The sequence below is a fragment of the Tenrec ecaudatus genome, chromosome 2 (assembly GCF_050624435.1).
Source record: "Tenrec ecaudatus isolate mTenEca1 chromosome 2, mTenEca1.hap1, whole genome shotgun sequence".
NCBI classification, from domain to species: Eukaryota; Metazoa; Chordata; class Mammalia; order Afrosoricida; family Tenrecidae; genus Tenrec; species Tenrec ecaudatus.
The window spans coordinates 287,213,229-287,237,285 of NC_134531.1; the positions used below are offsets into that span (position 1 = coordinate 287,213,229).

Genomic DNA, 24,057 nt, shown 5'->3' on the forward strand with positions numbered 1-24,057 from the left:
GGTAGCTTGCTTCTTAATTTAAAATATTTTGAGCCCAAGCTCTAGAACACAGAGCTGTGCCTCCCCCCTCGCTGTGCAGAACGACACAGTAGCCGAATCCCTCAAACTCTTGAGCATAGAGCGATCCTTAAAGGAAATTCATGGTGGTGGTGGTGGTTTCCTTTCATTTCTACAATTAGTCAGGTTAAGTGTCACGTGGGAAAAACAAGGAGCCTAATGCATAATTTAAAAAAAATTAAGCATCACAGCTTTCACCTCAGTGATAATGATACACTTATCTATGGGCACTTTATGAACACTAATTGCCCCAATAACAGCCAATAAGAAGAGAATCCAATTAAACAGCAAATAATTTTGGAAGCAAATGTTATTTGTAAACCGCTGTACTGGAGCCAGTGGGAAATGCCGAGAAGTGTAAGTCAGGGCTTGCCCTCAGGGAGCATATATTCTAGTTAAGGATGCATGACAGGAAAGGTAAAGTTATATACGACAATTAACAATTTACATAATAGTTCCAAGCAATCAGCTGTGTTCTCTGCACAATGGCATCCGTGGCTCCTGTTCGAACATGTTGTTAGGTGCCATCAGGTCAGTTCGACCTCGCAGGGATCCTGTGCACCACCGAACCAAACACTGCCCGGTCCTGCGTCAGCATCACCGTTCTTCCTATCTGGTTCAAGATAGACTGCCCCTCCACTTCGCCAAGCATGATGTCCTGGAGAAGGTCCGCAGAGGTTGTCTTCCCTCCCATGTAGAAGACTCACCACCTGGGTGCCGTATACTTCTACAGATACTCAACAGCAAGAAAGAAGCTCTGGCGATGAAGTGGTTAAGTGCTTGGCTGCTGACCAGAGAGAGGGTTGGTGGCTTCACACCCCATCAGGCATTCCACCAGGCAAACAGAAAATGTGATGGTTCAAAGGCTGTGTACTCCCATAAAGATGGACAGTTTGGGAAACCCTACTGAGCCGTTCTCCTCTGACCTATTCTAGGGTCACCATGAGCTGGAATGGGTCTTCAGTCTCCAGCTGAAGAGTAAATAGGAATATTAATAGTACCAATAAAACCAAACCCATGGGATCTTTAGTTTACAGCGTATGTTGTATCCCAGGGTAGCCTCAGAACAACTTGCGAGATGGCCAGTGCACAGAGTAGCCACATTAGACCAAGGAGAACCCTACGGGCTGTAAAGGGAAGTTGACTTGCTTTAGGACACAGCGCTCTTAAAAGGTACAGCTGCGTCTACTGATGCACACATTGTGACCGGGTCAAGGAAGCAGAAACCCAAATAGCGTGTTGGCCACAGCACACTGCCCTGTAGGGCAGAGAGGAGAAACTCAAATGTGACATGTAGAGTTTGATCTTCAGAGGATGGAAGAGCCCTTGGGCCAGAAGGCAGACTTGCTAAGATTTCAGGAAAGAAGGAGAAGAGATGATTAGTTATCTTTTATGAGGTGTTTTTCCCCACTTACTCAGGGCCCTTGGTAAATACTCTGCTCTACATTTTCCTTACTCGCAGGTTGGATAAAATCCTGATGGGTTTTCCAAGATTTAATCTGGTGTGTCTTCCCAGCAGATTGGGCTTCAGTATATAAAAATATATCAAGCTTGATCTCGACAATTCTTGCCACCTATTCATGGTTACATATTTTCCATAGAAAAATTGCTGACCATAATTACTTGTCTTTGAGCTGGCTTCGCAGAGCTCTGTACTTATTTAAGAATATGGAAGGGAAATGAAATGTAAGTCATGGGCCACTTTACTAAAACTGAAATTGATAGGAGATTTGGGGTCCGAAATCATTGCCAATGTCAAAGCTGTCCTAATTTTGTTTGCCTGAAGCATAGAAAAGCAGAGTCTTGCGTAAAGAAATTCCACACTTGGCTTAGGAAACGATTAATGTCAGTTAGTCCTCTGTTCAACAGAATCTTCTAAAACCATAGAGCCATACAGCCTTCATTTTGAGTTGGAGGATTCAAACTGGCCTCCTGAGTTCCTTACACGTTTTTTACTGGGGTTTTCTTGGAGCCTTGGTTAATATGTACTATCAAGGTATTATCACCTGAACGTTGGTCCCACAAGACATTTAGTCCAAATCAGTTTGCTTCCAACTTGAAACTGCTATTGTAGAATAACTAGTAGCTAGGATTGTCAGTCTATTGATGAACAACTTCCATGAGCCTGGACATGTGGACATTGGCAAATGTGATTCGATGGCTCTCTGGGCAAATTCTTCTTTAACCAATAATCTTTGTTTTTATTTTTTGTAAAATCATGCACAATAAAATATGCACTCATTCAACAATTTTTGCATGTACAGTTCATTGACAGGGATTCCCGATCCTTCCTATCTCCGCCCGTGTTGTTTCACCGCCGTTAACCCAAACTCTGAGCCCAGTAAGAGTCTTATTTGTGTTTTAGTTACTTGACCAACAATCTTTAGGTAAATTACTCCTTTTTAACCAAGAAGGAAATTTTTAGTCACCTATCTTGTTCAGTTATTTTTATTTGAATAATGTTAAGTTCTTGCATAGCAAACTCAGTTTGGAACAACAAGGTAATATATCTGCTGGGGGTGGGGGTGGGCGGGGCAGGAAGAAAGCTAAGAAATATTACAGCTGTGTTGAGAACTGGAATCTAGATCAAGGAAGTTGATTGTTCAATGACTGTTCTAACAAATTACCCCCAACCTTGGCAGCTTAAAATAACACAAATTTATTCACTTGTAGTTCTAGAGGCCAAAAATCTGAAATCCGTTTCACTGGGCTAAAATCAAGGTGTCAGCAAGACTGATTCCTCCTGGAGGCTCTCAGGGGAGAATTCTTTCCCTTGCCCTTCTAGACATGACCTGCATGCCTGAACTCATGACCCCTTCCTCGGACCACTCCGGCCTCCGGTTTCCATCATCTCATCGATTCCCATTAGTTCTGATCCTCCTGCATCCCTTTTATAATAACCTTTGTGATTACATCACGGGCTCCACCTGGGTATTCCAAGCCTCCTATCCAGATTCTTAATCACGTCTGCAAGCCTCTCTCTGAGGGAGATTTCAAATAGTTCCTGGCAACATTCCATTGCCCTCGAATTCTCTTCACCCTGAGCCTTTTGAATCCCCCTCATGAAGCAGCACTTGCCACATAAGGTAATGTGCACAGCTTGCAGGAATCGGTGATGGTGGTGGCGGTGATAGTGGTTGCCATCGAATCGATTCTGACTCATGGTGGTCCCAAGTGTGCAGAGTAGAATGGAACCCCATCAACTTTCTAAGGTGGTGACCATTCTTTTCGGGTTACCCACTTGTGCCACCCGTGGGGATATGGGTGTCTTTGGGGGGGTGCCTCATTTTGGCTTACTGTAGTTCCTTTGGGCTGTTTTTTTTATGAGACCATGTTAGGAAAAATGGTACTCTTAGCAGCAGAGTTTGAGGGGTTCATTAATGAGAGAGGGATGAGCAGACAAGGTATTAAAGTCAACGTGTGTGTGTGGCTCTGGAGAGCATGGCATCAGGAGACGATGAACTGAGTTCTTGTCATTGTTTTGTTCCTACCGGGGGATGTAACTTTAAGCTCGTCACTTGAAACGCCTCTGTGACTCCCTTCTCGGAGGGAAGCTAAGGGTCTCTCCTAAATGTCCCCGCGGTCTAAGAGTCTAGGTTTTTATAAAAATCTCCCATACAATTTCTAGTTGGCATCTAAACTTAAAACCAAGCGCTCCTTTATTCTCTGTAGTGCACAGTATGTACCCTGCCCACTTGTCTTTTGCATGTAGAAGGTTTGATCCGAGGCGTCGCTGCTACAGACATAGAATGGAGCTTATGAAAATGACCAGGACAAGTGTCCTTCACTAGCTGTTGTTAGCCCGCTGCCGACTTTGGCATCCTTAAATATCTGGCCCAACCATTACTACCTTCATCTTAGCTTCTGATCACCACTCTTAGGATACCAGTCTCCCTCTCTTACACATTGGAAACTGGAGGCAAAGAGAGGGCGAGTGGGAGTCACATATGAAGAACTAGAAGAAGTAACTGTGGGTGCTTCCAGTTCTGCTGGGATATCGGTTGGCACCACAGACAGGTGTGAGACTAGGAAATACATTAAATATGCCAAGCAGCACGTTAACACTTTGTCCCCGAAGAGCTCTATCTCTATGCCTGATTGACAAACTAGAGGGCGGTCACAGTGACTGCTGTCATTATTCCATGGGCCACATCGATGAGGAGGGGCTGAGAGAAAAGCTTTCTACTAGTTTTTTTTTAATGTTTTGGTTTATCCTCAGAGCATGAAAGTTGGCCACTGTTCTCCTAAAGCAGTGATACTCAACCTGTGGGTTGTGACCCCTTTGGGGGTTGAACAACCCTTTCACAGGGGTTGCCTGATTCATAACAGTAACAAAATTACAGTTATAAAGTATTAAAGGGCCACGGCAGTAGGAAGGTTGAGAACCACTGCCCTAAGGGGACTTTGGTTACTTTGATACAAATCTTCATCGTGTGAAACATAAAACATTCCTCTAGTTCTTAAATGCTTCTTCCCCCCCCCCCCCACTATCATGATACCAATTCTACCTTACAAATCTCGCTAGACCAGCTAATGTACATTGGTACAGATAGCAACTGGAAACACAGGGACTCCGGGACAGATGACTCCTTCAGGACCAGTGGTGAGAGTGGCGATGCCTGGAGGGTGGAGGGAATGTGAGGTAGAAAGGGAGAACCAATTACAAGAATCTACGTATAGCCTCCTCCCTGGGGGATGGACAGCAGAGAAGAAGGCAGGGGGGAGATGATGGACAGTGTAACATATGACAAAATAATAATGATTTATGAATTATGAAGGGTTCATGAGGGAAGGGGGAGGGGGAGGAAGGAGGAAAATGAACAGCTGATATTAAGGGCTCAAGTAGAAGGCAAATGTTTTGAGATAGTTGATGGCAACAAATGTATATATGTGCTTGACAAAATGGATGTATGTATGGATTGAGATAAGAATTGTACAAGACCCCAAAAAATGATTTTAAAAAAATCTGCATCATGAAGATCATCTCACAGATACCAACTAAATGATGATTTTCAGAGGGCCACACACAAAAATAATAACAATTTGGTGGAGGCTTATAAGGAGGAAGGCTTTGAGAGATAAATCAGAAAAGGTGTTTGAAAGTAAATCAAATGATGACATACATTGAATTATGGCATTTATTGTGTGCAAAATATGTATAGAATTGTGAACTAAAAGCTGAGGAAGCAAAGGCTGAGAAGTTCTTGTGCACAGTAAATAAATGAACCCTTTAATCTCTTATTTCCCGTGCTCATATTTGGTGACTTGTTCTATGCACATACTGTGGAGCAGACTCAGACCCTGTGCTTTGTTATGGGATCCATCTAAATATCTGTGCACTTGACCAAAATGCATCCTTCTAAGAGAGTCTCTTCGGTATTGTACAGACAGTCTTTCAGAATCAAATCATTCTTTGGGAGATGGAAAGGGTTTGTGTCTATTTATAACTATCCATCATTTATAAGCTTATTAAAATAGGATCCATTGTCCCTTTCACCTATAATTTGAAGATTACCCTAATATTTGTTTTGAGAAGGAAAGATAAAAGCATGTCAAAAAAGACCGGGTCTAACAACTGAATGACTAGCTATCTTAAAGCTGGTGAGTTCAGTGTGTTAAACAAGTACTCCCCAGAACTGAGTCTCACTTTCTGCTTTAAAAGACCTGCGTTTCCATAGCCGATTTCCATGCTGGAAGCTCAGACTGTAAACTGGTCAGTTTATCCTGAGCAGGTCATCAGTTCTTGAAATGCCTGCCCATGAGTCGGAGGGGAGGGGGGAAGTTGTGGGGGGTGTGGGAGGGGGCCTTGGAATTCTGTCCCCGAGGAAATGGTTTTCAGTGCCAAACAAAAACCATAGCTTCAACTAGTCAGTTCTTTAATTCTTTCTCCTAGTCATTCATCTGGTATTACGTGTTACTCTACGTGTATGCTAATCAGTTGGAAGAAAAAAAAGGGGGGGGGTGAATCCAAATGATTATGCAAACCTTAGATATAACTATGCATGTGTTTGTGTGTGTTCTTATGCCTTTTTTTTTTAAAGAGCACATTTGTGACAGGAAGTGAAGAATGACATAGTCGGGGGAAAATTAAAGAGACACGATGTAATTATCCAAAGTGGAATTAAGCCAATTAATAACCCGTGTGCTAACGCTCCCCTCATAGTGCTGAAATGTCGTCAGATATTTAAATGCCCGGGGTGGCCATGGCCGGCACTCTTCACCTCATCCATTTTCAACACCACCCAGGCGCAGGGCCCACCCTGTCATCTGAAACAAGCTACAGAAGAGGCACGGGCCCTGTGATCCAAGCACAAGGCTCTCTCCGGTGGTTGTGCACAGTTTTGATTTGGTGGTGGTGGTCATGGTGTCTTAATTCAAAATGCTGGGGATTTATGCATTTGCTCATTTATCAGCATGTCCTCACTGACTCCCTACCATGTACCCCAAGGCATGGTGGTTCAAGGCAGAGGCTTTAGTGCCTGGAATGAATCCCCAGCTTCACCTTTACTAGCCGTGACCTAGTTGGTAGGGAGTGTCCTGGTGGTGGTGTGTGTAAAGTTTTGGCCGCTAACTGTAAAGGTCAGTGGTTCAAACCCACCAGCCTCTCTTGCTACAGGAAAGGGCTTCCATTCTGCATCCACAAAGAGTTCCAGGCTCTGAAACCCGCAGAGTCGGTTCCACCCTGTCCAGTAGGGTCACTCTGAATCTGAATTGACTCAATGGCAGTGAGTTTGTTTTGCTATTTAGAACATGGCAATGGGTCTGGTCTGGGGGTTTTGCTCTATCTGCTTAACCTCTGTGCTGTAGTTTCTTTCTCTGTGGAATGGGAATATCAGTGGTGCCTAACTCAAAGTCAATAGGTTTTTTTGGAATTCATAGAGTTGTGACACTCAAGTATGGGTTGTTGGTTTGTTGTTTTCATTTCTTTCTTTGTTCGTCTGTTTTAAGTACCTTCAAGTATTTGTCACAGTTGAATGCCCAGTAAAATATTGGTCATTGTTATTATAAGCCAGGAAATATTCTAAAGTTTAGGAACAAGGAGATAAAATGATCTAATATTCTCTAAGATTTGAATTTTAGAAATGTCGGGCCTTAGCTGCATCAGCTCTGCCGCCAGCTCTTTCCAAAAGAAGTCTCTGTGTTAGATCTTTGTTTTGCTAGCTGTCTCCATACCTTGAATCTGCATGCTTGGAATAGAACCCACTCAGCAGATCCACAATACATAGTCTTATTTATACCCTTACTTTATACCTTCCCCAATAATAACTACCATGTACTGTAATGACTGATCATGTACTTTACATATTTTAGTTCATGTGATCCTTAAAAAACACTTATGATAGCAATATTACTATCACCTTTTACAGATAGAAACACTGAGGCTCTAAGAGTACGGTTTATGTAATGTTGTGAAGGTTTGTTGGTCTTCAAAAAGCTCTTACCATTTTCCCTCTATTTTCCAGCATGCGCTTACTATATATTTACCCTGGCCTTGACTCTTCCCTATCCTTGGGTCCTTTCGGACCTGTAGGAAGAAGGTATACTAATGTCAAAATCATCACTGTCTCTCTCCGTCCCCCAATAATTTGACTGACTATGGTCTGTGTGTTTTAAGCATGTCATAACAGCCACTGTTAAAAGTGGTTGGTGTGCAAATAAACTCTATTGCTCGGTCTCTGACCTCTCTCCATTACCTGCCTTTTGAGTGGGCTCCCAGGTGACTTATGTTTCATTCCCTTTTCTTCTTTCACCCTAAATAGCAACATGGTTGCTGAAGCAGGACGGAAAGATACTGTTTTATGTACTGTGCACCTTGATTCTTGTTTTGGAACAAGAGACTTAAAATCTCCAATCTCACTGTTACCTTATTTTTTTTATTTTAAAAACTATATTGTGTATGTATACATGTATGTATGTATGTATTCAGTTATCAAAAGAGAGGGCCTTATTGAAAATGATCATATGTGGCCCCCATCCCCGTCTCCACCTCCCCGACCCCTCAAAAGAGATAACATGCATGCAATTTATAGATACATTATAGTTTCACATTTTTATTTTAGTAGCTCATTTTTAACATGAAGTATATAAGAAAAATAGACCATAACTCATCTTTCAGGTAGAAAGTATGATCAGTGATTTAAAACTACATTGTAAAGTGAAAGTCTTAAGGAGATGCCTTCGCCCAGCATATAGTTTAGGTAGAAACCATGTTCTGTGGTTTCGATGGGAGCTGTGTGAGAAAACCACACCATATAAACATGGTGACATCTAGCAGATGGCGCTCGGAGAGGGGGTTGGCGAGTCTGGCTAAGGTCCTCGAAGATCAGTCCACTAGGTTTTATTTGCTTGAAATGTGACGCACAGCTGTACCGGACTCCACCATATTCTGCATTTCAGCTTGGCTCTGTGAATGAGTTAAGAGCTCAATCCTTACCTCTAACTTTCAGTTGGACAAAAATCTGTTTCCACTTGGCTCTTCAGACATTTTTTTTAATTTGGAGGTTTGCAGACTAACTATATACAGGGAGGAGACTTGTGTTTCTGAAGACAAGGACAGTTTTCATACCTGTTGGTTCAGAAATGTTCAAGAACACTGGAGACAGGTGGTAGGAGGAAAGCCTTGGGTTCCAATGTGGACGGCGCTATCATTCCATCATTGCCTTTGTGAGTTATCTCCCTGACTCCCTGGGCCTCAGTTTCCTGGTGAGCTGAATGAGGGGTTGGAGAGCTTGAGCTCTAGGTTTTTTCTGGCTCTGGTATTTTCTGGGTCTGCAAATTGCCTTCAGTGTCTGCCATAGCCGGCCTTGCCAGCTCTGTTTGTCACAAAGATTAATCCATTTTAACTGCACCTTGGAGTGCACCCCGAGAAGAGGCTGGATGGATTGTTTTGCACCTATTATTGCATCAGAACTTTTGCCTTTTTAGAGATCATGCAGTGCCTAAAATCTGTCTGCCTGTCTGTCTGCCCACTGACGCTGTCTGTTCTGATCTCTTGCCACTGTGCCTCATCTTCCAGCTTCCATCTCCCTCCAAGATCTACATTCGGCAAACGACTGTACCTGTCTTGTCTCTGCAGCATCTGTCTGCTCGACTCCTAGACCATCGCTAATAAACTTTCACACATCACAGAGACCCTCTCATACGCTGGCACCTGCACATAAATATCTGCAGTTCATAAACTGGGGTGGGGTGGGGGTGGGGTGGGGGGTTCCCATTTTTTAATGACCTCTATCTCGTGCCGTTTGTGTATGTACTTTTTGTTTAGTTGTGAGTTTTAATAGTTCCCCCTTTGAGGATTTGTCAGTACGAGCAGTATTGCTTATCAGAACACACCAACAGTCTTTTTGTAATACTCGCTTTTCCCCTTTGGTTCAGCCGAGCCTGCTGACAGATCATTCAAATTCAATTGTTTTATGTCTAAGCCGAACAGCTAATTAAAGTAGGGATGATTAACCTGACTGGCAGTGTCGCTCTCCCTCTCGCGCTCTCTCTCCCTCTCCCTTTCTCTCTCCCTCCCTCCTGTTCCAATCAGTCTTTTTCTCACACACACACTCTCTCCTTCCGTCTCTCTCCCTCAGTCCTGTCTCTCTCTCTCCCTCCCTCCCTCTCTCAATCTCTCTCTTCCTCTCTCTGTTTCTCTCTGTTTCTCTCTCTCTCTCTCTCTCTCTCTCTCTCTCTCTCTCTCTCTCTCTCTCTCTCTCTCTCTCTCTCTCTCTCTCTCTCTCTCTCCTCTCTCTCTCTCTGTCTCTTGCTCTACTGTTTTTTTCCCCCCTCTCTCTCTCCTAAACGTGGTCTGCTTGCTGATGGCAGAATGGCACTCGGAGATTTGTGCATTGTGTCTGGTTTCCTACGGGCAGGCTGACCCAGTGCCTCCAGGGACTCATCAATAGACCACTCAGAAGACACACAGACAGGAGAGAGGAGGAGGGGTGGGGGGAGAGAGAGAATCAATATCAAGAATAGAAGGAGCTCCGAAGCCATTTTTTTTTTAAAGAAGTATCGGGACTTGGGAGAGGGTGACAAAGAAGGTTTTTCAAAGAGGCAGTGGAGGAGGTTCTAATAAATTTGGAAGGAAACAGTTCCCTGTCTTGGGAAAAGGAGAACTCCTGACTGATTAGCATTCACACCAGGTATGAGATGTTCGCTACCCCTTATCACCGTGTCGCAACCGAAATGGAAAAGCCTTTTTTTTTTAAGGAGACTGAGAGAGCATGTATTTTGGTCTGTTTGTTGTTGGGGGTACGGGGGTGGGGGGGAGGCGTGAGAAGCTGTGGGCATTTGTGTGACGGGAGCAGAGAGAATGGAAGCAGTGCACCGGGTGGGAAAGAGTATGGAGTATGTTACTGTCTTCCCTGTCTTTGTGCACCCCTGGGGGGTTACCCAAGTTCATTTCTAGCAGGTGGATTTAGACGGGAGTTACTTAACGCTTGACCGCCAGTTTTGAAAAAAAAAAGAAAGAAAGAAAAAGAAGAAAAAACCGCTGCTTCCTATGTCTATTAAAGGAAGCTCCAATTTCTCTCTCTCTCTCTCTCTCTCTCTCTCTCTCTCTCTCTCTCTCTCTCTCTCTCTCCCTCCCTCCCTCCCTCCCTCCCTCCCTCCTTCCCTCCCCCCTCTCCTCCCCTACCCCCCCACCCCTCTTCCCCTCTCTCCCTCTCTTCCCCGCTTTCCCTCGCTCTTCTTTTTTCCTCCGAACCAGACAGCGGGAGGGTTCCTGGCCCCCAGCCAGCCCAAAAGCCTCTAAGTGTTTTGCACTTGTTTCAGGGAGTAGCTGCCCGGGGATTTTTCAGCATTTTCACTAGAGAACAAAGAGTTCTTTACAAAGGGAAAGGGGGTGGGGGGAGTGCGCTTAATGCCTGATATATGTTTTTCTATTTTTATTAGTTTTTTGACTAAAAGGAACGAGATAGGAACAGAACATTCACTCTCTAAAGACACAAAGACATTCCAAAGAAACCCAGTTATCTTTTCTCCCCCTGACCCGGGTACATACACCTGAAAATAAAAAGGAAAAAGACTAATTAAGTTGGATATGTTGCTCTTTTCTCCCCTTTTAATCTTCTAAACCCAATGGTTCCTATAGCTCACTCTGTTCCATTTTTACCTACTCACCATAAAGTTGTTCAGGATGAATCTTCTCGTACTATCTCTCCCCAGGCTGGGTCCCCAAAATTCTGTGGCGGAGAGGACAAGGGTCCACCAAATGACCAATTTAGTGGCGAGAACATCATCTACTTTTGTCGCTTGGGTAAAAAGTTAATTATGGAATTTGGGTTCCCAAAATACCGAGGGGGTGCATTAGTTCATTCAGGCGCACAAGTTTTTGCATCCATCTGTCTAAAAGGTACCGCTTGTGCTACTTGTCAGTGATTAGGGAAAGGTACTAAGAGAGCAGATATTTGTATTTTATTTTTGTTTCTGTCTAATTACGTAAATGACAGCTCCCTCCACCCCCAGAGAAATTACTTTCCCCAGTCCTCTATACACTAGTTCCAGGGAAATACAGTTCAGACAAAGATTTTTCACTGATTCTGATTGCAATGTAGCTTTGTGTTCATCTCCATTTGATTTTTTTTGCCTGTGGATATATTATTTCTACCATAATTTTCTGTCTGTAGCAAACACTCCATCATGCTTATCATTTTCAAATTAATACTCCAACAAAAGGGGCACATGAAATCAGAATGTGACCTGTATGTACAAAATGTAGTAAATGATCCCACCTTCGGTATATGCTGTAGTAGTATATCTTTCTACCAATAATATGGAATTACAGACCCAAGAAAATATTTTCGTCCTAAAAGCTCCCCTCCCCCCAATGAATTTATATTTTGATTGTCATTTGGAAATCTCTTTTAAGGTGGTTAACAGACATAAACCAGGGAGAGAAATTCACAAGCATCTCAAAAATATTTAAATATGTATTTATGTGCAATGCTGAACTGTCGGTAACTATTTTACTAAGTGGAAAGCAGTTACAACAGTTGTGTCCAGATTCAGAACTCTTTTTTTTTTCATTCATAGAAACACAACCTACTCATATCTCCGAACTGTAGGGAAAAATATAGAGACATGCTTTTTTCCCCCCCATTTGTAGAATGTCTTTCTAGAACAGTTTTCTACAGATGTAATACATATCAGGGCAAAGTGGGCCGCCTCATCAGAAAACCCTGCAGGCTGGGAGGTGTGAGCGCCTTATGTTTGAAGTAACTTGATAACCAGCAGTCTTTTCGGGAAGCCTTACTGTGTATGTGTTGCCTCAGTAATGACCCTCAGAGGGGAAAAAAAACAAGAGGTAGGTGGCCACTGTTAGCACTTGAACTCGCTGAAAGACATTAGAATTAGGGGAACTTTGGGCACATCCAAATCTTTCTAATGCTTACGTGCTTTCTTTGGGAAAATTACCTTCAGAGGTTTTATATTCTTGTAGCATTCTTACTGCTTTTAATAGTGCTTTAGGAGAAAAAGGGCTTAAATGGATAGGCTTCCAAATAAGATAAAAGGAACTTGGTCTTTAAAAAGTTTTACATGGAAAGGTGAGAGCTTGTCTTCCCTTTTGACTTTTAAAAAATGGTCTTGATTTCCACCTGAAGGCTTTTGTTCCTGCAGGCTGGCCTGTCTGCATTTGGGGAGCGCGGTTTTCTTGGCTTTGCTAGGGAGAGGTTTATGTGACCCAGGGCCTCAGTGAAAGGGGTAGAGGAGCTAGCACCAGAGGCTGTTGCTCAAAGCTTCACTGGCCCCTTGATCCCAACTCAGGCAGCTCCTATCGGCTTGTTACCCCGCCAGGAGGACTGTGAAAGGTGATAGCTGTCATTCTGGGATTCTTCATGGATCTGACCTGAGAGTAACACATTCACAGTCGAGGAGAAAAGGGGGGAAATATCGAGGAGGAGGAAAGAAAAGCTCTTTGAGCTGGAACACACTGGCCCTTTCTTCCTGTGGGCAATTCGCTCCAGTTCTTGGCGACGTGTCCTGCACTATCAGATATCATATGACTTTTTATTTAGATTCCTTTTAGGAGAATGGCCTGTTAGGACTGTTTGTTTTCTTTTATTTAATTTCCTTCTCCCTTCACCCGCTAGTTTTACGTATCTGTGTGTGAATGAGTGAGTGAGTGTGTGTGTGTGTATGCGCGTGCGCGCACACACACATGCATATGTGTGTGCAATTTTTATCTTTGTTTTTGTTCTGTTGATCTGATGCTTTATTGAAGGACAAAGCTTTAATTATTTCAGTATATTGGATTAATCATTTGCCAAAAGGAAACCTCATTCTAGGCTTTTGGAAAGGAAGGGTGGGGGGGTCCATTTTTTAAGCACATCTATGCCTAGATGAAGCTGAGGATTCTAAATACTTGCTGGTCTCACCCTTGGCCCACTCCCTCAACTTAATGTCACCCTCCCCCTCCTCAGCATGCATAGTTGTATAAGTTAGGAAACACCTGTGCTGAGTTGCAAGGGATATACAAAGTAGAAGCAATGTATTCAAAGCTGCTCTTCTAGTTTCACTTTAATAAACTTTTTTTTAATCGTTGATATTTTTTTTTTGGCACCCTCTGCTGCGCTTGCAAGCATCAGAGATAGTGAGCGATGTGTCCGTGGGGCTTTTGTGAGGCCAGCTGAGCGTCACTGGAAAGGAGAGGCAGGGCTGACATGCAGTGAGAGACTTAGGAATTAAGTGCGATTTAAATAAGCTCTGGGAGCTTGGTGGGCCGTGCAGGGTCTGGTGCTAGATGGTAAAATGGGATACAGAGGGCAGCTGACAGTCAGGGAAGACGCAGACGTGGCTGCTGCAATTTGTCCTATACTTGATAAAACCTTATTTAAGCAAGTTTCTATTTTGTGTAACTCAAAATTTAACCAGTTGCCCTGTGAGTGCCTTTCTCTCTCTGCTGGCTATGAAAAACAGATGATTTATACTGGCATGATGACTGGATTTCTCCTGCATTTTTGTTAAATTTCTTTTTCAGTTTTGAAGAGTTCAGATTTTCATTAGCAAAAAGAAAAACACCATTTCTCTGGGTCTGCAAAGGGTTGTGTACACATTAATCTTCTTTCGACAGAGTTGCATGTGTCCGAATATGTTTGTGCATGGCAGTAAGCCGGGTGCCTAGAAGCTTTAGATGACCACCGCCTTCTCTAAACCATAGTTTGCAGCAGCTCCCTGCTACTTTCTCTGAAAATATTTTTGACAGACCTTAAGTTCCTAATGCCTTATCTGAGCGGAGAATGGAATCTGGTGAAACCTAGAAGAAAATTTATTCCACCCTTTGCAAGATACCCGAAAAGGAAGGGAGAACTATTTTTTCGTTCTACAAAAAAATTTAGAAGTCTTTTTTCCCCCCAGCGGAAAACTCCAAAAACAGCTTTGTCTCAGAATGTTAAACTTGGCCTGGATAAGAAATGTGAGTTTTGCTTTGTTTGAAGAAATTTGTTTTTGAAATAACAATGTTATAAATATTTTTAAATCGCTGCTGAGCATGCGCTGTAGCTGACTTTGTGCCTAGTTTTAAACACACACCAAAGTGCAGTCTTCTGAATGGCCACAGGTAAGGCTGTTGATTGTGTGATCTTTCTCAGAGCCACCTTCAGTGAGTCTACTCAGTTTTCCAGAAGGGAAAGGGCGCGAGCTGAGTTTAGAGGTGGACACCCTTCTATTATATTATAGAGCAAAAGTACATTCCCCCAATTAAGACTTGCACATTATACTTAGGGTAAGTACTGTTCAACTTTCCTTTCTTGTAGAAGTAGTCTGCCTTCACTTTTCAACTGTAATACAAGCAGAGTAAATTAAGAAAATATTTAAGTCAATTAGGCATTTGACTGAAGTAGGAGAGTTGCGGATTTTTAAGGGTGTCTCTTGCGGGTAAATTTGGGGATACGAAAATATGCCAGTAAAGTGAGAGCAGCTCTGTGCTTGCAGAGCAGAGATGTGCTAGTCTGAACTTGCCTGATCTCATCTGGAATCGAAAGCTAAATCTAGGGGGGCCTGTAATAAATAATAGCAGAAAAGGAACACATGTATCTTTTGTGCAACTTTTTCCTTTTTATCTTTCTTTTCTTTCTTTCTTTATTTTTTTTTCATGCTCAGCTTCCACAACGGCATGACAAAGGACAGGTCCTCTTCTTGCTGATCAGTAGTCATCCTTTGCTTCTGGAGATATATGGCAGGAGGGTCTCAAAAAAGTTGGTGGGGGGAAATGGGATTACAAAATAATAATTGAATTTTCCACAATATTTTTGAAGCCCTTGTCGGATTGTCAGTCATTTTATTTTATCTTTTGAGTCTTTTTGCTGTTGTTGTTTTGTTTTCTTCTTTCCTAATTGTTGTTGAGGTGTATTCTCTCCTGTCAGTGGTTGTTAACACTTTCCACGTTTCAGCCTGCTGTATCTCAGTTCGTCTTTCCTCTCCTTGTTGCCTTTCACAAGTCTGCGATGACCCTCTCAGGCTTTGCAGGCCTGATTGATTCTTGCCCAGATGTACTTATTCATGAGTTGTTTTGTTATAGTTATGGTGGAGATAAACTCGTGTTTCGGGCCTTTATAACTATCAAACCAAATTACCTTTGGAGGTGAAATTTCTCATAGTCATTCTTCACTCAGAGCTGAACTTGTCTTGAAAAGGCTGACAGAAATTCAATTCGCCGTGTTTGAGAAGTAAATATTCTAATAAATGCCAATGAATTTTTACAAAATACTTATTGATATGCAATTCTTTTCTATTTTCTTCCTTTTCCTGCTTTAAAACAGAACCAGAAAACTAAATATGAAAAAAGAAATGCTTTCCTATCGCAATGATGATATTTTAAATATCTACTTTAAAATAATTCAAAGTTCTGATTTCTAGGGCAACATACTACCTTTCAATATGAGTCAGTAATACCTTGTGCGGGTATATTTTACACACAGATATTCACACGAATTCGTGTTCTATTTATATTCCATTTTTTGCACAGAAGAGAAAGGTTTAGCATTGATGTAAAACTTTTATTATATTATTTTTCTATGATTAAAAATCCACTGGACTATTTCATCTATCAGAATGTTTAATGTGTGCATATATTTGCTAGCATCAATTCTAATACTCTAACTTATAACATCTCTCCATACTTCATAAGTCTTGCACATGCCTGAATCTGCTGCAGTTATACTAGTGCTCAAGTTTATTCAGCTAGGATTTGCTCTGTTCCATCCGCGCTACTGTGTTAAGACTTAGTTTCCTTCTTCCTGCTCTAGAAAGAGTGTGGCTATTTTTTCACGTATACAATACCAATATTCTTTGGTTTTCTAAAGACAACTTTTTTAATCTGATGATATCCTAGAAAGCCTTCAAACAAGTGGGAGCCGGAATGTTTCACTGTATCTCCCCTTAGCACCAGCACCCCAAAAAGAAAAAAAAATGCCGGGGGGGGGGTACATGGGAAGACAGTAATAAAGATGATACTATCATTTTCCTGACCTCAGAACCAGGAAAGACCACAGGAAAATTGTGGAATCTGTAGAAAATGCCAAGAGCTTCTCCAATAAAATCAGCTGTTTGTGTACTTTTTTTTTTCTCCTGAATTTTGTTTGTGACTCGTTTGGCTTGCTGAAGCATATCCCTATAATCTTCCGAAGCCACAGCAAATTCCCAATGCCACACCAACACCGTGCAGCTGGGAAGAGCCCAGAAGAGCCGATTCTGGGTGGCTGCTGACTTCTTCAGCAGTGATGCAAGGCAGGAGGAGTAAGTAGGCTCTCCTCTTCTCTCTGCTTATCTCTGGACTGCTCAAGGTGCCAGGTAGAGGGGTGTGCCTTCTATAGCTTTCCCTCCAGCGATCTGGGGCTTGTCTTCAATAACCAATGGCTTTCTGCCTCGTCCGAGGAGCGGTTCATAGAGCAAGGTACCCCACTCTTCTTTGCTCTTGAAACCTGGGCAGCTTTGAAGACTGGGAAGGGCAGAGGAAAGGGCCCAGGGTACCTGGGAACGATCCTAAATGGCATCGGGCTCAAAGCTGTATTCTGTGCTCTTCAGGTCTGTAACTACTTTCCTGTGTGTTCTGTAGCCTCTCAGAGTAGTTGCAAGTAGTGAATGGGATAACTATAGGGTGCAAAACGTGAACTAACAGATGCAGTAGATGGAGCTCTTCCCCCTGAGTCTGTATTTCACTCCATGCCCCACACCAGTTTGTGGGGCTCTCTGCTGCTTCAAGGTGTGTCACTGGAAACATGTAAAGTTGAGGGCATCGGTGGCTACAAGAAGAGATTACAAAAGAGATGAGACACAAAATCTAGTGCAGGGGAACTATAAGGATGGTGAGGGAAATGGAGTGGCTGCATTACATTTCTCCCTCTGCTTGTTAATATTCCTAAATGTGAGCTTAAATCCTAGCAATTACTGTACAAGTGATAACGTCTATAAATGTAAAAAATGTCTGGGGTATACAGGATTTGGGCTGCATTTGTTGCATATCTTCCAGGCGGATCCAAACTGAACGGCTCTCCCTTTATTTGATTCTGCAAAAGAATCTTAATACTGTACTGCAGTTGTCTCGTCCAATTAGTTTAGAGAACCTGGCTGAAATGTTACAAATTGTGAATTGTGACAGCGTGGTGGAGGGCAATGCAGCTGTGTTCGTAAGGTGCTTTTATGGAAGCCAAAATATTTTCAGCAGTAACTGAAATTAGATATCTAATATCTACCGTCATGTAGATACTGCTTGCTACTTGTTTTGTTTTTGGGTTTTTTGAAGCCATTGAAATGAGAAATTCCTACAAAACTTGTCAGTGCTATATTATTCTCAGAACCAATGGGATCGGTTTGATCATGTCCCTTCTTGGTGCTGGGAGGGGGAAATCTATGTACATTGTATGTAATCCATTCTTCTCCTTAGTGGGTTGTCTTCTCACAGATTGGAGATGTTACTGAACATCTCTTGTGAACTCTTGATAAGATCATTTGGCCCAAATAAAACTGGGTTTGTCTTTAGTACGGAAAGAAATCGCATTTTTAAAGGACTTGGATTTCCTTTGCATACCACGTGTCTGAGTCTGATATGGTCCAGGAAAATACAGAGGATGAGACAAAATTATTCCTAAGCAGCCGCCGTAGGCCAAACACTGAAACGGTGCCAACCTGGACCAATCAGGCGGCCTTCTCAGAAGATACGCGCTTTTGTTGAATACTTACACGAAGCAGGAGAGGGAGGAGGCCCTTGACACTGCTTTCCTGTGAGTGATCCCCCCACTAATCCAATAAAGTCCACGGGGGGCGGGGGGGGAATCAAGGATAATATTTATTCTTCTGTAGGGTAGAAAATCTGACTTTTCTAAGGATCTAGGGATCTCTAAATGTTGTACCCTGACATCTTTTGAACAAACCTATCCTGTCACATTTAAGCAAGTGAAGAACTTCTCACAGAGAGCAAAGAGTGAAATTGATGGAAACTCAAAATCAATTCCAAACCCATTTCTGGCATGATGTGAATAACATTTGTGCTGTGTTTAAAGCAGTTTGAGACAAGAAGATGATAAAATTATCAATATACTCACAGCCAAAAATAACCAGGAGAGACTAATCTGTAATCCATTCTCAGACCTGCAACCCAACTCTTTTGCTGGAACATGAAAATAAACGAATATATCTTTCATCAAGTGGCATTGTAGACTCTGTCGTATAAACAGTAACGAAGAGATGCCAAGCTTCCAGCTCTTTATTTGAGCTATACCTTTAGAATTTATTCAAACAGAAATTGCTAGACTTAAACTAGTGTGGCTTTATTTCTGTATATATGCACCGTCTAGAAAGAGCAAAAGTTAAGGAATCCAGACAATGCCACGGTGGACTACATTGCCACTTCACAGCTGTTGTTCTTGCTTTATTTAAATAAAAGGTGGTAACTGCTACAAAATAAGACTGTGTTTCAAAGTTAGTGAAAATACCATCTTTGGGTCAGTATGGAACAGATTTAATAATGCTAAAAAAAACTCTGAGTCTTTGATTTATGTATTAAATTCAACATACACACAAATATAGATCAGAGCTATTTGGCATTAAACTCACTGTAGTCAATTAGAAGACTAAATTAGTACAAATACATCTTAAACCTTGTGGATTCCATGTCCATGAAGCGCTATTGTCCAGATTTCTAAAAAAAAAACAACAAATATTCATTTTGTCCCAATGAATGGTTTTCTACCAATTTTTCCATACACACTTGGCTAGTTACTTATTGACCAGATAAATAAGTAGAAAATAACTCCTAGCTGGGAAAAAAATTAACAGCAACAGATTTCAAAGGCACATGTATGTGAACGAAGGTGTGGTGGGGATGACGATGATTCCACTGAACACCGTGACGGATGTAACTACAGTGAAGCATGCGTGGCTACATCAGTGCAGTGACCTCGGTGTGCAAGGTCAAAGGGTGCAGCACAGGGGCCATGACAGAGTGGGCACTCATGACTGAATTATTGGAATGCTCAGACCTTGTGGCAGGGTACAAAATTAGCAGATATGGAAGAGAAGAGTCAATCAATTCAGAAAGGCAATACTTTTTCCTGTAGGATATTAGCAGCCATAGAATGTACTCTTGCAGGGGAATTTTAACATACACTTCGCCTGTCCAGCATGATAATAGCCACAAAAAGCTGTTGTGTGCTTCTGCATAAAGCTTCATATACGTACAATTGTGTTAGCAACATGGTGTGTATTGTTTGAAGTGGAAAAGTTCTGCTGTGACTATCGACAAAGCAAATGTCAGGGTCATAGTATCATGATTTTTCATCTTTGAACTTGAAGGAGCCTTAGATATCTCAATATGTGAGTGAGTTAGCGTTCTCCATAAAGGAGCGCCACTTATGTAGCGTGGGACCATATAGAAGTAAGCGTGAGTGTGTGTGTGTGTGTGTGTGTGTGTGTGTGTGTTCAGGGGAGGAGGAGACATATTTTATATATGACAGTGGTCTATATTTGGAAAATTAAATTGAAGGAAAATGTTTTTTTTAAATAAAGAAACTAAAGCTTCTCAAATTTATGTTGAGGAATTGTGCTCCATAGTGGATTTCATGGACCAGAAATTATAAATAGGAAAGTAACACAATTTCTAGAAAAGCACAGTGCCCTTTTTTTTTTTAATAGAAATGGGTAGGAGATCTAACAGTGTGAGAAATGCTGTCTGATGAGAAATAGTTTGGATTCAAACCACTCACCTTGTCGATAGGAAACTTCAATCATAGAGCGGTGACAAAACTCTCTTCAGAGAGTAGAGGAAGGCAAACCTGGGACCTCTCTAAAGGACATCCTTGAACTTGAAAAACGAATGCTGCTCCAAGCTTAATTGAAGATGAGTGCAAGAGAAGCCCTTTGGGCTTCTAATTTTATACCAGTAACTCCATTTAGATGGACTAGGTGGCAATGAAGTCAAGCCTACCCAGACCCATGCACTCCTGACAGACTTAGGACTTCACACTGCTCCTGGGCACCCTTAAACCTTCCAAGGTAGCCCTGTGCCTCATCCCTCTTCTTCCCATTACCTCTGAAAACACTAGAAACAGGAAGACAAAAAGGCAGAAGCTTTGAAAATGCTTGGTCTCGTCTGACCTGTACATCAGGACTGTGGAGAGACGTCCTTCCTGGAAACCTTCCTCTGTAGGTCACTGCAGGTTCTTATGGGCTTGTCCAATTATAAGCTCTCATCAGAGGCTCTATTCCAGGGCTTCTAATGCTGTTCATCATGGTTCCAGCCCAGCGATGCTGCATCAGAACCTACAGTTTAACAGGATCCCAAGGCCATTCGTATGTATCCATAAGAATCACCCAGGGATCTATAAGAATCACCTGGAGATCTTGTTTACAAAAAAAACCCCCTACATTTTTAACAAGATCCCCAGGTGATTCTTATGTATACATACAAATCACCTGGGGACCTATAAAATCACCTAGAGAGCTTGTTAAAGCATAGATCCTGATTCAGTATATCTGAAGGTGGATATGCAAAATTTCTGCAGGAAGTCAGAAAACTAAGATGAACCGGTTTGGAGACCTGCCTGAGTCAACAAACTTAAACACCTTATAAACTGGAATACTCTGTTTCCAAATGTTCCCCTCCCTGCATAATTTTTCCTAGTGTCCCCAGAGAGGAAAATTCTGACTCTTAACTTCTACAGTACTCTAGACCTTTTTATGGCTCTTGTTAGTCTCTCTTCTTGATTAGTCACTTTTGTTCCCGTTTGTATTTAAAGAGCAGGTCGCATAGTTTTGGATAACTTGCCTAATTTCACCAGAGCCCCGTTAGCATAGCGATTACATGTTAGGCTGCTAACTGCAAGGTTAGTAATTAGAAACCACCAGCCGCTCGGTGGGACAAAGACACTTTTCTACTCCCATAAAGAGTTACCATTTCAGAACCTCACAGGAGCAGTTCTACCTGGTCCACTAGGTGTCGGAATTGACTTAAAGGCAGTGGGCTGTTGTTTTTCCACCTTGCACCTCAGCAAACAGGAAAATGCGAAATAGCTTGCTGAAATAAGGTCAGAATTCCATAAACTAGAGAAAGTACCAGCACAATTTCATTATTGTGATTGCTGCTGTCCTTGTTACTTGTACACTTTTCCCCTTTAATCATCTTCTTGGGGTCATAGATGGTTCTAACAGCATTCGCTCTCTCCAGAAGCAACTAACACTGACTTTTTACATCCTGAGACCCAGAACTCAATTGCCGTGGAGTCTGTTCTGACCGGTGATGACTTCGTGTGGAACTGTGCTCCGTAGGATTTCCAACAACTGAGTTCCAGGAAGGAGATCTCCAGGGCTTTCTTCCGAGGCACCTCTGGTGGACTCTAACCTCCAGCCTCCCTAGTCACTGGTGGAGACCACCAACCAGCTCTTTTTACATGCCTGTTGCTATCAAGTCAGTTCAAATCATAGTGACCCTAGGTAGGGTTTCAGAGGCTGAAAGTCTTTATGGGGGCAGACAGCCTCATTGTTCTCCCTCAGAGGGCATGGAGGATTTGAGCCTCCAACCTGTGTTAGTGTTCCAACACTGAGACTCAACAATGCCACCAGGACTTCTTCCTTTGACATAAGAGGAGCTAAATAAAAAATAGATTGGACCTTGATAAGCAAGTCTATGTTAGATCTTCCTTACAAGATGCTTCAGGTCTGACCTGGAGGTTCAGAACAGTGGGTGATCTAGGGCCATGCCTGGCCCAGGTAAACCATGAAAGATAGCAGTACTGCTAACAGTGGATTGGCGGTGCCACCTTCTCATTTAGAATCTCCCCAGACTGTAAGCCATTTAGGACTATACTTTGCAACATCCGCAGACCTGTCAAAGTAGAGTTTGGGCTCGTGATTAATGAGCATATTATATTTCTGTCTGTAGCTTCAACTGGAAACTTTCACTTTGGAGAGCAGGTCAAGATATCAAATTTAATTTAGGTTGTATCAGTTATATGCCACTTGTGTATTTCTGTACATCTATAGATTCCCTCTTCAGTCATATATTTTCGTGGCTGTCGAAAGCACCAGAATCTGTATTGAACGCTCTTAGATTTTACTCCAGATACCTGAAAATAAGGCGATGAGACATAGTTTGGTTGGATACTTAATTGTCCTCTTTGAGATTGTCTTCCGTTTGGTGTGTCATCTGGTCTCTGTTGGAAGAAGCAGGCTGGTGGAGCAATTTCCCCTAGCTTAAGTATTGCTTGGTTCTGGATTAAGGAAGATAGCGGTCAGTTCTGTGCACCCCTGCATTTCTGTTTTTACTGAAAGACAGCCACATCTGGTGGAAATGGGAAGCTCCAAAGACAAGAGACACGATAAAGTAACCGGGACGGGCAAAGGTACAGGGTGATGGTACTAAGTACAGAGGACAGGCATAGAAGAGGGACTCTGGGCATGTCATCACTCTCGGCTTACCAGTGAGACGATTAAGAAGAGTTTGATCACATGGGCATGGCTGTGAGGAGCCTGACAGCAGGGCATGCTCAAAGCGGGGAGAAAGTCGCATTTTAATCAGCTAGAAGTTCCATTTATTTGAGAGTGAGCTGGTATTTGTGAGGCGAACAAGGTCACATTTAGTGGAACTGGTAACTCAATAAGGGGTTTTGACTTTGCCAGCGTGATGGTGTTGGCATCGAGAGAAGAAAGTTTTGCAGATTTCTGTGTGTGCACTTGCTGTTACTGGTGTTCCTGGTGGGTGGCTGAATCATCCTGATGGCATTCAACAGGAACCAGCTGCTGAGAATATTAAAATGCAAGCATTTATTCCTCTAGAGAGACAGTAGCATCTGCAAAGTTTTCCTGTCTTGATAGTACAGATAATCCCAGGGAGCATTCTCTAGTAGCTTTAACTCTCTATTCATTTATACATTTTCTTTTTATCATTATCGTCAGTAGCTCAAACTCATAACTAGAGAGAGCCCACACCAGGCTGGAGAGACAAATGATGCCAACCACGCGAAAGATAAGGTATTGCCTCTTGGGCTTCACATAGAATTGGGACCATAAGTAGAGCAAGCAGCATCCCGCCTGCCCCTTAGCCTGTCTTTATAATATCGAGAAAGAGCTGCCCTGTCCACGGAGCCCTCGGTGAGCTCCACCGGAGGGAAGCTCGTGGAAGGCTTCGGCGCCTGCCTCCTTAAGCAGGAAGCTTGTGAATGTGCTGGTTTTCTGGATTTGGTTTGGTTCTCTGCGTCATTGTCTTCGCCATCCTTGTTGTCAGCTAGGATCAACAGTTGGAGGGGTGGGAGTGGGGGAGGAAGCACAGGGGCAGAACAAAGGTTTGGACTCAGACTTTGACCAGGTCTTGTCCATCTCAAGTTCGTATTGATAATATATTGAACTGATGGAAAAAATGTTGTTGAATATGTTCATTATGAATTATATCCACCGGTGTGCCGCCTGGAATGTATAAGAGCAAAGCCATTGGGGCGCACATAACTAGGTCCTGACAATGAATGGGCAGGTCCAACAGACTCGCTGTTTTCTTTCCTTCTCCTCTGTGCACCCGCTCCAGCACAC

General features: G+C 42.6%; 1 protein-coding gene across 19 annotated transcripts in view; it reads left to right on the top strand.

The window, feature by feature from the left end:
• ZBTB20 (zinc finger and BTB domain containing 20) overlaps positions 1-24,057 on the top strand; it is a 968,716-nt gene that overhangs the window by 809,460 nt on the left and 135,199 nt on the right. Inside the window, exon 1 of one of the 19 annotated variants that reach the window (XM_075542502.1) lies at positions 9,981-10,187. The exons of 16 other annotated variants lie outside the window; for them this stretch is intronic. The gene's annotated coding sequence lies outside the window, so the exon portion shown is untranslated. Of the gene's footprint in view, positions 1-9,980; positions 10,188-14,193; positions 14,459-16,667; positions 16,780-24,057 lie in introns of those variants that run through there. 2 more of the 19 variants (XM_075542501.1, XM_075542503.1) reach the window with 2 other exon arrangements.